This window comes from Panthera leo, chromosome C1, assembly GCF_018350215.1.
Source record: "Panthera leo isolate Ple1 chromosome C1, P.leo_Ple1_pat1.1, whole genome shotgun sequence".
Classification (NCBI taxonomy): domain Eukaryota; kingdom Metazoa; phylum Chordata; class Mammalia; order Carnivora; family Felidae; genus Panthera; species Panthera leo.
The window spans coordinates 132,957,573-132,970,343 of record NC_056686.1 but is presented as its reverse complement, the minus strand read 5'-3'; the positions used below and the strand labels follow the sequence as shown (position 1 = coordinate 132,970,343).

The 12,771-nt window shown below is 32.0% G+C and overlaps 1 long non-coding RNA gene across 7 annotated transcripts in view; it reads left to right on the top strand.

Moving 5' to 3' along the window:
• Positions 1–387: 387 nt before the first annotated feature.
• The window catches only part of LOC122226004, a 58,420-nt gene continuing 46,036 nt past the window's right edge, over positions 388–12,771 (top strand). For 4 of the 7 annotated variants that reach the window (XR_006205442.1, XR_006205441.1, XR_006205445.1 and 1 more), the window contains exons 1-2: positions 562–639; positions 717–786. This is a non-coding gene — a long non-coding RNA (uncharacterized LOC122226004). Of the gene's footprint in view, positions 471–502; positions 541–561; positions 640–716; positions 787–12,472; positions 12,526–12,771 lie in introns of those variants that run through there. The other 3 variants (XR_006205446.1, XR_006205444.1, XR_006205443.1) reach the window with 3 other exon arrangements.

Sequence of the window (12,771 nt, the reverse complement as noted above, 5' to 3'; positions counted from 1 at the left end):
CATCCTTTATAATAATGTACAACAATGATTGGTGATAGAAAAGTGCAATGGGGAACATTTCAATTTTTGAACTTCCTGGTTTTTGGTTTTAGTTAATTATTCTACGATTGATGTGCAAGCAGGGATGTCATTGATCTCCATCTCCCAGATGCCTCATCTGCTGTCTGATATTAGGCTAGGCATCAGGGTGCTATGTTAACTCTCTCAGGCCAAAGGAACACTACTGAGTGAATTATAATGGGGCCATTATTATATTTGGGTTTTCTTTATTCAGGTCATTTATGGCAAGCTTCAGAGATGATGCCATGACCCTGTAGTATTGGCCAATTATTCTGTCAAGGTATGCCCTAGCCGGACTACTGATATCACAGAGTTACAAAGCAGAATGAAAGATTCTACTTAAACAGCTTCATTTTAGGGAGGCATAAATTGTAGTCCAGAAGGATTAAAGACTTTGTGACATCATAAAGGTAATGACATATCTGGAGACAAAGAGAAATGTGACCTGACCTTTAACACATTGCTTTTGGAGAATCCAAGGTTCTTCCACTTATTGGCTGTGTGATATTTGGCAAATTATATAGCCTATCAGGCTTCAAGTTCATTGCTTACTCTTTATTGATAATGTCTACTTCATAGGTTTGTGTGGGGGGAAAAAGGCAGATATACAGTAATCATTAAATTTCCTTCTTTTATTTTTATTTTTATTGTTTCAGAGAAATCCACCATTAGCTCTTGAAAATTTTTCCTTAACCATGGTCTCTTGGAAATATTACCTTTATGACTGTAGGTAAGCAGATTTTGTTAAAATTATTCTTTTTAATCAAAGAGTTAAAATACTTTAAAACATTTCATTGTTGTCAGTGGTTGAGTGGTGAGAGGGGCAGAAAGGATTTGAGGAAGCTTGTGTTTCAACTCACTGCATTAGAAATAAACTGCAGCTAGAAATATCTCAGCTTGTGTATTTCTTTGAGTGAAAGATTTTTTGTAAAATTTTCCTTTTCTCCATTGTATTTCCATGAACAGGAATGAAAGCGAGTGCTGATTCACTTGTCCTCTATATAGCTCCCTTTGCCTCTTCTCTATTTAATCTTGCAAGCATAGGATCCTGGGATCCTCTTATGATTTTTTTCTCCTACCGAGTAAAAACTTAGTCCTATATATGATACTGGTGAGATAGTTCAAAAATGTCAAAATTCAATCATTTGATTGTTGACTTGAATTGCTGTTCAAGAAATACAATATAATTGTTGAAACCATGTATTTGAAATGGAACTTTAAATCTTCTGATTATTTTTAAATTAAAATACTTTATGTATCAAACCATCCTCATTACTGTTGTTGCCTAATTATAGAGAAGAAATTTTAGAGGTGATATTTGTTTATAAAACCTCAGAAAAAAATGGTTAATGTCACTCTAGACCTATGGGTTTTTGAGACAAGTATTTCGGTTGAAGCAGGATAGCATTAGGAAGAGCACTACCTTAGATGAATGTGCCAGCAGAACTCTTCCAAAAAGAAACAAAAGAGTGATAACATGTTTTAAAAATGTAAGTTAAACCTTTTCCAAAAAATTAATATTTGACATAAAAGAGGTTGTTATAATGGCTAGAATGGAATACATACTGTTATGCTTTACAAAATAATTATAGACAAACTTTATTTGGATTAGAAATTCATTAATGATAGGTGTGCTTTGAAATATTAGTAATAAAACCATGTTAGGATAGCATTAAAAACATTAATTTGTGATCCCCAATGGATTATTTACATAACAGCATCATAACTGCTTAATAACAACTCTTATATTTATAACTTTTATGGGTTATATAGTAATTGATGGATAGCCAAATATTATCATACCATCTTCAAACCATCCCTCTGAAATAAGATATTATAGTTATTCTTATTTTATAGATGAGGTAACTGAGGTTCAGAAAGATTACAGTTCCCAAAGTTACCCAGGCCAGAATTTGAACCCAGCTCTTCTAGTTCCAAGTCTTTTGATTTTATATCACACTCTAATACCATAAATAATAAACACTGTGATAATGTGAAGAGAAAAGTGAAATGAGAGTTTAAAATCTGGAGTTTGCTCCTAACTGTATCATTAAGTCACTGTTGAACTAGCATGAGAACTTTTGAGTCTACGCAGAGAAAACTGAAGCCTAAAGATTTTAATTTGCCCAGTCCAGTGTTTGGGGTTGAATAGACAGTTCTCACCTGGTGATAGTAGGAAGGAATAGCAACTACAAATTAAAGAAAATAAAATGATTATTTGAACCAAATGAGTTATATTAGGAAAAATTTTAAAGAAATATAGCTGAGCAATAAAAAAAAAAGTGAAACATTGGAGATAAAAAAAAATGACATTCTTTATAATATGCAGATGACCAAAGCAATTATCTTCCTGGTCTTTTCTTTCATCATATTTTTCTCCAGAAAATGGATTAATCACCCTTTTTGACTCACATTTCTTTAATTCTTTTTAATGTTTATTTATTTATTTTGAGAGAGAGAGAGAGAGAGAGAGAGACAGAGAGTGAGCAGGGGAGGGGCAGAGACAGAGAGGGAGACAGAGAATGGGAAGCTGGTTCCAGGCTCTGAGCTGTCAGCACAGACGTGGGGCTCGAACTCATGAACCGTGAGATCATGACCTAAGCTGAAGTCAGATGCTTAACTGACTGAGCCACCCAGGCACCCTTCTACCCATTCATCCATCGATGGACACTTGGCAGGCTCCACACTGTCAGCATGGAGCCAGATGTGGGGCTCTAACTCATGAATTGTGAGATCACGACCTGAACTGAAATCAAGAGTAGGACATGCAACTGACTGAGCCACCCAGACGCCCCACAAATACTTTGTGCTTTTTAGGCAATTTCATCAGAATTCCACTGTTACCCATTTTGAGATTTGGTACATATTAAGTTCTAGAAAGTAAAGCCTCTCCAATTTTTGAGGAAGAGTTTCATCAGCTTTTCCTGGCTAAATACAGTGTTTAATTGAGATAGCCTATGTAAGTCTGAAAGCTATTAGCTAAAAGACAAAAAGACTACACTGGAAAGGAAGAACAATCGACTGTATTGTGAAGCCCGGCTAAAATGAAGTTGACACCGGGTTTGCAATTTTCTCTCTAGTCAAATCCAATCAAAGAAAATTCTGAACCTTACCTAAAATAAAATTACTTACAATCAAAGGAAATGTAAGTGAATTTGCCCAACTTGATAATCAGTTTTCTGAATGAGAATCGAATATATGAAAGATTCATCAAATTAGAAAGCGGCACAGTAGAGATGTTAGCAGTATTTCAAAGTGAGGAGTGAATAACAGTCCTATAATCCCAACAGGAGAACAATACACAATGGCCAATGGAAGAGCTTCTTGTTCTAAACTATATTCAGACTCCTCCTTTCCACCCCAAAAGATAAATCCCATACTCTGTCTCCACATCTTTAAAAAATATGTTCTAAAGTTCTTCCTCTCCTATTCATCTCTCCAACTGAATTTTGTGTCACCAACTAAAATCCTACACATTCATTAAGAATCCTCTCAAAAGCTACATATGCCATGATTGAAGCATTTCCCCCCACCCAGTGGATTCAAAACAATTCCCTCTGTGGTTCCACAGCTGTTTCTTTATTATACAAAATTAAATCACTTTGATAGTCAACAACAAATTACAATTTGTGGTATATATGTATCGGTATAGGTATCGGTATCTATCCCCTTTTAATGTGCTTGAAAGCAAAGAACTTACTTGGTTAATCTTTCAAGTTCCCACATTATCCCACCTATTCTAAGCAATGCTATGTTTTCAATAAATGTTTGTTCTGTTGAATTCACACTAAAATGTATATTCACACTATTTATATATCTTAATATAAGATTATTATATTTAGGAAATAATAGATTTAGAAAGAGGTAGAATAAGATCAGCTGGGAAATGATTCATTAAAATGTACAGAAATAGATGTCATGAGGAGTGAAAATAATTTCCTAGTTGCTAATTTATAGAAGGTAGGCAATTAGCTGGCCTGCTGCTAAAGTCATATGTAGTGCATGTATGTAAATGCATGTATGTATTGTCCACTATAGAATAACTTAAAATATTATTGTGATTCTCAGTCCTGGAAATGACTATAGGTAATTGAACTGTGACAACTCTGTTTTCATAAATCCTGAAACCTATTGAAGTTACATCTGCTCTGGAAGATTATAAATCTTTCTTAACAAGAATTTTGAGGCAGTTTTTAACTTGTATTACACAGACATGACATTTATTACTACACACACACACACACACACACACACACACACACACACACACAAATTCCTATTGACTAAATAAACACAAGCTAAAATCTTTCTATTTAATTCCCTCATTAAACCAGATAATTTTATTTTCTTTCAAGGTTATTTTGAGAGACATAGAGAGAGAGCATGGGAAAAGGGGCAGAGAGAGAGGGAGAGAGAGATAATCACAAGCAGGCTCGGCACTGTCATTGCGGAGCCTGATGCAAGGCTTGAACTCACGAACTCTGGGAGCATGACCTGAGCTGAAACCAAGTGTCTGATGCTTAACCAACTGAGCCACCCAGGTGCCCCCAAACCAGATAATTTTAAACATCATTGTTCACTTTTTATTCTAGGTGCTATAAATATTGGTTATGTTATATATATTAAGTAGATTTCTTCTCTGATCTTATTATCTTGATATCTTCTCATCAGAATAATTTTAACCTTAAATTTTAAAGATTTTTTAAACATGAATTAAATTTTCCAGTGAAGAATCCATTATTGTTATCTGTCTTTCTTTTTTTTAAACTGAACAGGGGTGAATTTATAACAGCCTAAAAACAAAGTGAAGGCTCAGTAGAACATATACAGTATTCTGCCAAATTTAGTGATGTTAACATGTTGTTTTTTTAATGTTTATTTATTTATTTATTTTGAGAGAGAGAGAGAGAGAGAGAGAGAGAGATGGAGAGAGAGAGAGAGAGAGAGAGAGAGAGTGTGTGTGTGTGCGCACGAGTAGGGTAGGGGCAGAAAGAGAGGGAGAGAGAGAAAGGATCCCAAGTGGGCTGTATGCTGTCAGCGCAGAGCAAGACACAGGCTCGAACCCACAAACTGTGAAATCATGACCTGAGCCGAAATCAAGTCGGGCACTTAACCAACTGAGTCACCCAGGTGCCCCAACATTTTTTTTTGCATCTGAATTATTTCATCATGAATGTATTCTGACAAGCATAAATGGCTTTTCTTCATATACACACAGGGTTGTTATTTTAAAATAGAATAAAAATCAAGTCATCAAAGTTTCTGTGGAAACAAATAGCTTTATTTATCTTCTTTAGATAATCAATCTGTGAATATTTTATGTAATTTCACTAACAACAGTGAAGACTTCCCTTCATATTTTATTGCCAGAGATACTCTTTTACTACATATTTCTTCTCTTTGTAATGAAAATTATGTCTAAAAAATAGATTTGCTTTTTAAAATATTTTTATTAATATTTTAAATGCATTTTTTACATTTTATTCATTCTTCTTTCTTCACATATTTAGTATTTGATTTCTTCTGTAATTGGAATTTGTTCTTAAATATTATTTGATGTGCATTAGAATTACAAATTTCACTTCTATTATGCTGCCATATGCTCTTACACTTAAATTCGTTGACTTACTCTTTTCTCCTGTTTTTGGTCTGACCTTGAATAATTATTTCTTCTCTATTAAATTTGTTGACTCACAATTTACACTTTGTAATACTTAAGAACCTCAAAGTCAAACTACTCCAAGTACATTTGTGAAAGCCTTATAAAGGTGAATATAAGTTCAAAGTTGGGAAATAAAATTAAGACTTAGAATTTTTTTACACGGCACTCACTTTCACAAAAAAAAACTTACAAGTATTTAAAGTCTCATCTCCTCATAAAACTTTCCCAAGTTACACCCTACAAATCTTGAATCTTTGCCCTTGAATTCCTATAGTATTTCTCTCCACATATATTTTTTCTATATTATCTTCTAACTGTTTTATAACCTTGGATAAAATTATACAATCCTTGAAGATATTGTTAATATTGTTAATATTGTTAATATAACCTTGGATAAAATTACACAATCCTTGAAGATATGGTTAAGGTTGTTTTTGGTATTTTCATTATTTGAAATGCGTACCACCTTGTGATTGTATATTGAAGTATTTAGCATATTGATGAAATGAGATAATTTATGTAAAATATGTCATTAATTTGACCTCTATCGGCCATGGTTGAGGCACCAAAGCAGAAGTAATTTACAACCTCATAATATCAGTTATTTTGATTCAACCTACATGTTAACAATAATGTTTAAGATGGACAACAAAGTTTTAGTATCTATCCTCTTAGCGATGTCTTATTGGCCAAACAGCCAACTTTCTGTCATCTAGTAATTAAAATATTAGATAGGCTATCTTCATCAGTGCAAAAGCGACCTTTTCCCCCATTACTCTCTAACCAAAGCCACTTTCCTTCTGTTTGAGTAGTCACTTCAGAAGCTACAAGTCACAGAATGTATGAAGATCTCTGCTTCTTCCTCAGGATAGCATTTCTGCTGTAACAAAATCATGAGGTACAAATTTTATTGAAGCAAATAAAGGAGCTGTGTACTCACTGAATCCTACCCACAGAAGAAGAGTTGTATGCTTAATTACAACAGAGAAGAGCCTCTGTTGTTCTCTGAACCAGGATCTCAATTGTAGTATCTTTAGGTTTGTATCATTGTGATTGCTTTAAGTCACACAGTTTTAAAATAATAACAGACATTCACAAAGCTTCTAGTAGGTTTCAGACATTGTGGTATGAATACATTTAATCATCCTATAGGATAGTAACCCTCCAACCCCACTCTTGGTACTGGTATGTTTTATTACTCTGTTTTAGAGAAGATGAATTTAAATAACTTGGTTTAGGTAACCCCAATAACAAGTTTATAATGAGAATTTAAATAGAAATACATAGTTCTTCAAACTCACATTCTTCACTAACCCATGTTGCCTCCACAAATCCTCTCAAATATAAAGTGTGAACTAATGGTATTTTCTTTTTTAACTTACAGCACTTATTCTTTTCACTTATAATATTGTGACAATTGGAGAAATTAGGTAACTTCTATTTTGGAGTATTAATTTTGTAATCTAGAGACAGTTAGCCAAGGGATTCAGAAATATCTTATGAATATGTTTTGACTTATTTTTCAGGTCAACTGTTGATATTAATTTTACCAATATAGATATCTTTAAATCTTTGGAAATGAACATAAATACGTTTTAGATCATTGTTTAGTTTTCATTGTCATTTTATTTTGAGATATATCATTTATAATCTGACATTTTGATTATGTCTTTAAACAGCTACAATATATATCATATTCAGTCAACATAGACAGTATAATCAGATAAATCGAATAATTCTCTATCATCACATTTTATTAGTGCTGATAATAACTCAAAAACATTCTATGAGGTTATTCTGTCTTAGCTCAATAGAAATACCATTGCTGTTTATTCACTATGTGCTTTTAGACAGCACCTAAATATTTTTCACTCATTCATTCACTCATTATGTATGTTGCTTGTAGGACAATAATTCTCAAACATTATTGACTCACAACTCACCGGGGAAGTTTATAACTGGCCCCATCTCAGAGATTCTAATTCAATAATTGACAAATATAGTCATTATGAAGCAGATTAACACAAGGACCACACTGTTATAGGAAATGCAGCTAATTAATATCAGTCACTTAGCAAATAATATTTATTTAGTGAAAAAATGTATTTGTTTCAATAGCATATATTTCTGCCTTTTAGTATTCTTCAATTTATTTAGGGAGATAAAATTACATATAAATTTTAGGATATCTGTGAAACAATCATCAAATAGCATTTGTTCAGTAGTTTCTAACAACTGTATTTTTCAAAACATATCATTACCTTTCTTTTTTTAATAATTTATTTTTAAATTAGCTAACATACAGTGTAGTATTGGCTTTAGGAGTAGATTCCCATGATTCATTACTTACATAGACTACCCAGTGTTTGTCCCAACATGTACCCTCCTCAATACCCATCACCCATTTTTACAATCCCTCCCAACCCCCCACCCACCCACCCATCAACCCTCAGTTTGTTCTCTGTATTTAAGAGTCTCTTCTCTTATGGTTTGCCTCCCTCTCTGCTTGTAACTTATTTTTCCTTCTCTTCCCCAATGGTCTTCTGTTAAGCTTCTCAAATTCCACATATGAGTAAAAACATATGATATATCTTTTTCTGACTGACTTATTTCACTTAGCATAATACCCTACAATCAGTTCTCTCCATGTTGTTGCAAATAGCAGGATTTCATGCTTTTTCATCGCTGAGTATTATCCTTATTTCAACATTACTTTCCCTGACCATTTTCACTTAGGATATATACAAAAAGGTAATTTTTCATCTTTTCCTACACATAGCATAAAATATTGACAGCTGGTTGAAAAGTGAATAGTCCATAAATATAAACATATTATTATTATTAGGCTTAATCAAGTATCTTATAACTTGATTTAATCTATAGATTGTTTTGTCTTTTAAAAATGATTCTATCCTTAGAATTTTGAATTCTAAAGAATTAAATTGCTGTATCTAATTAGCATAAAGCCCAGAAAATATGTGGTTTATCATTTTCAGTTTATTCCTTGTTCTGATTCTGAGAATAAGTCATCAAAAATGTGGTAAAATATTAAGTTGGATTTTGTAATTATATGTATTTAGTTCTGATATATGCATAACCATCTGGGTTTATTTGGCATGCTATATGAAAAGTTAAGTAATCTTTACCAAACTAAAAGTTATTGAAATATTTATGAAGGTTGACATGTATCTTTCATCACTAACAAAATGAATGCAAATATCAAAGAAAATATCTGAAGATCTCACCAAGGGAAAAGTAAACAAATAAATAGTTAATCATGGGAGAAATAAGCAGGATTAACAACTACAGACATGTACAAGATCGTTTGTATTAATTATAGCCAAGTTTTGATGTGTCTCATTAAATTTCAGTCACAAATTTTATTCAGAAGAGTTCATTTAAGTTGGCTTTGCATTTAGCATTGTTGTAATGTTTAAAATCTGGACAATGGGCTTGAATCAGAGTGACAGTAAACAATGTCATGTTTTCCAGGTACCATAGGGATGAATGTCAGTCTGGTCTTATTTGAAACCTCATTAATGATGTGGGAGTCAGAGTAAATAGTGTACTAATGAAATTCTGAGATGAGCTCAGATTGGCAGGTAGTGAAACATGACTTAAAAAATGGTCATTGTTTGAGACAACCTTAAACAAGTAGAAATTTGGCAAGATAGTTAAAACACATTTAATTTATTAAATGGGATAACTGAGGAAATTAATGGAAACTACAATGTGAGCTCAATCTTTAAAAGGTATTTTGGAATTAAATAACAGGAAATATTAAATTAGAACATTTTATTCCAATTTCACCACAAAATAGTTCCATAGATAATACAGCATGGCATTCAAAAGTTTAAAAAGTTAATAGTTTATATTACACATACAGATATCCACATATCTATTTGAAAACCTACAGGCATTTTTCTGTACTTAATACTCTGGATGTATCTACATTATAGCCCCTCAGAGACTGAACTTTAAATCTTGTTGTCGATGTTGGCTAACTCATTCCAAGAAAGTTGTAGATGAAGTGGCAGGAGAGAAAGAAAAAGACCCATAAAAAGCAATTAAGAGGGGGAAAAAGGAATAAGAATTAGGAAAGAATAGCATTGGAATGACACCTTTGGGAAAAGAGAGAAGAATGCCTTCCTGGAATCATTTATATGAAACAGAAGAAGGGAAATAAACAGTAAAACATGAAATTTAAAAGAAATATCAGGAGAAGAGTGGTAAAATAATGGAAAGAGTAGCATTTACAAATGAAATGAGTTTGAAAATAACTTTCACTACAAAGATTATCTTTTTAGAGCAAAGAGATCTGTCTCTAAGTTATGTTACAAGCTCAACTGCCCCATTTATTACTATCCAGACTCCTTTCTACTCTGGTAATTTAAATATTTTTGTGACATAAACCTATAATAATTCCAAAACACTACACATTAATTTTTTAAGGCCTATTTAGAACCTATTGGTATATTTGTCAGTTCCTGAGCACTTTTTGCCTTAGGCAACTTCTACATTTGGTGTTCTAGAGTTTCGTTGAGTTTTAAGAAAATCATGTACGAAAAATAAACATGTATTTGTTTAGGGCATGTGGAAGAGCTCTATTTTTGGTGTCAGAGCAAATGTATTTGAAAGAGTACTGAATTACAAGTCTGGTCAGACAGATTATATTAGTTAAGTCACCAACCATATTGATCTTGGATAAATTCCTTAAACTCTTATATTTAATTGTGAAATTGTAGAGGTAGAATCAGATGATCCAACAAGTCTAGTATTCTATAGGTAGGAAATAAGTCCTTTGTCCCTCTTATCATCCAAGATATAGGAAATATAGACAACATTTTTAGGAACACTGAAAATAGGGGCAATGTATTAATCAAAAGATTCTACTGTACAAATTTAATGGAAATGAAATAATTACTTATCAGCTAACTAAACACTATATCAAGACAGTACAAATAACATACTGAAAACAATCTAGAATTCTGAAGATTAATGGGACTTAAGTGTGGATATTTAAAGACAGTTAGGAATTTCCTAAAAACTGAACTGTAAATATGAAGAGTAGATCCTAAGTAAGCAGAAAGAAAAAAGTGATCCTTTAGGGTCTACTGTTATTAAAGGTTAACTTTTGGTTCTTGTATTTAAATTTTTTATATGGAGTTTTGACAAATGCCACTTGGAGGCACTCTTATACTGTAGCACTGTACAATTTATACTATCAGGATGTCATATAATGAAACTTTCAGTTTTTATTTCCTTTTTTAATTCTAATAATCACTTGGGGATGGGTAATTAACACTGGTTGTGGTATTTAAACTTTCACATTATTCATATTTATCACCTTGTAATTTTTACTGTTGTAAATAATCTCCTCTTTATCTAATAAAACGGATTTCATTCATTTCTGTAAGGAATGGAAGATTTTAGGACAACACCAAAGAATTACTTGAGGATAAATTTTGGTTTACAAATTAATGTCTATTTTTCAAATTAGAAATTCTTACTATTTTTTAAAATTAATGTTTATTTAAATTTGCTATTATCCAAAGTAGAACAACAATGAGAATTCAGAGACACTCTTGATGAGAACCAATCTCTTTAATCATTTGAAAAAATTATGGCAAATATAGACAACAGGATTAAAATTACATTACATATACTAAAATATGTAATGGAATACAGAAGCATGTACAGGAATATACCTTAAAATTGATTTGCACAGGAAAACTAAAGTTCATAAGGAATGGAGTCATGTTATTTGAGATTTTCTTACTTTTATTCATTTTTATAAAGTTAATTTATTTTAAAATTATATAAAATTATTTCTATACATGTGAAGAATATGGATTGTTCATACTTCTCTTGGTTTCAAATATATTTGGAAGATATTGAATGTTACATTAGTAAGGATATGAATTTTACCTCATTTCTACCTTAATCTGAAGATAGAATCTACAAAATAATGCATTAGAAGTAAACATTTTTTACTGTTACTTTTGCACAGGATATTTTAATGTTTTTATTATAAGCGATGTTATTATAACATTCAAGCTACACAATTAAAATTTTTATTTTTATCAACATTTTAATTAATTGGTAATAGATAATACTGATTAAAATAGTATATTTGACTATGCATGAAATGAATAAACACTAATAGAACTCATGCATATATGAATATGTTATATTTGAAAATATTAATAATTTAATTCTTTAAACTCTTGTTAGTCCAATGACATATTGAAAAGGATCTGTCGTTTGGATAACTTCAGTGGGAATGAGGTTGTTCACTAACCTGACTTGTTGATTAAATCCCCACCCACTGTTTTGGGCACTGGCTCCCTATTTACTCTTTTGACATTCATTCCTTCTTAAGATAATTATTCATTTCCAGGGTCTTAACAGCTAAGGCATTTATGTTTGTCAGCACTACAAATCTTGCTTTGCCCTATTGTTCTACACAATGAAACATTTCTTTAATCTAGGAATTTGATTAATATTTGGACAAAAATCTCTATCCAATCTTTATCTCTGTCCAAATATCTCTATCTCTATCATCTATCTACATCTTCTTTTTATTAGTTGGGGTTTTATTGGTTGGAATTAATATATATTAATATTAATTAATACATATTAATATATCATTGATTAAAAGCTAACAATTGAGGGCAAAGCTTATTTATTTAAATTCATACATCAAAAATGTACTCTCTCTAGGAACTTAATGGAAAATTATATTTACAGCTAAGAAAACCAAAAATACCAATGACTGAATTTTCCTCTTTGCAAGTCAATGGGTAAGCATTATATAAAGAAAACATAATAGTGAGATATCTGTGTGTTCTGGTTGTTTATTTTTGTGTACCAAGCCACTGCACAATGGCTTAAGTCAATAGCAGCCGTTTATCTGTTTACAAATTTGGGGAATGGGACTCAGGCCAGTTCTTTCTCGTCGCATGGGGTAGCGGCAGACACTGGTTCAGGCTGGGGCATAGAGAAGAATGTTTTACTCAAGCACCTGGTATTGAACTCCCTCTTTCCCA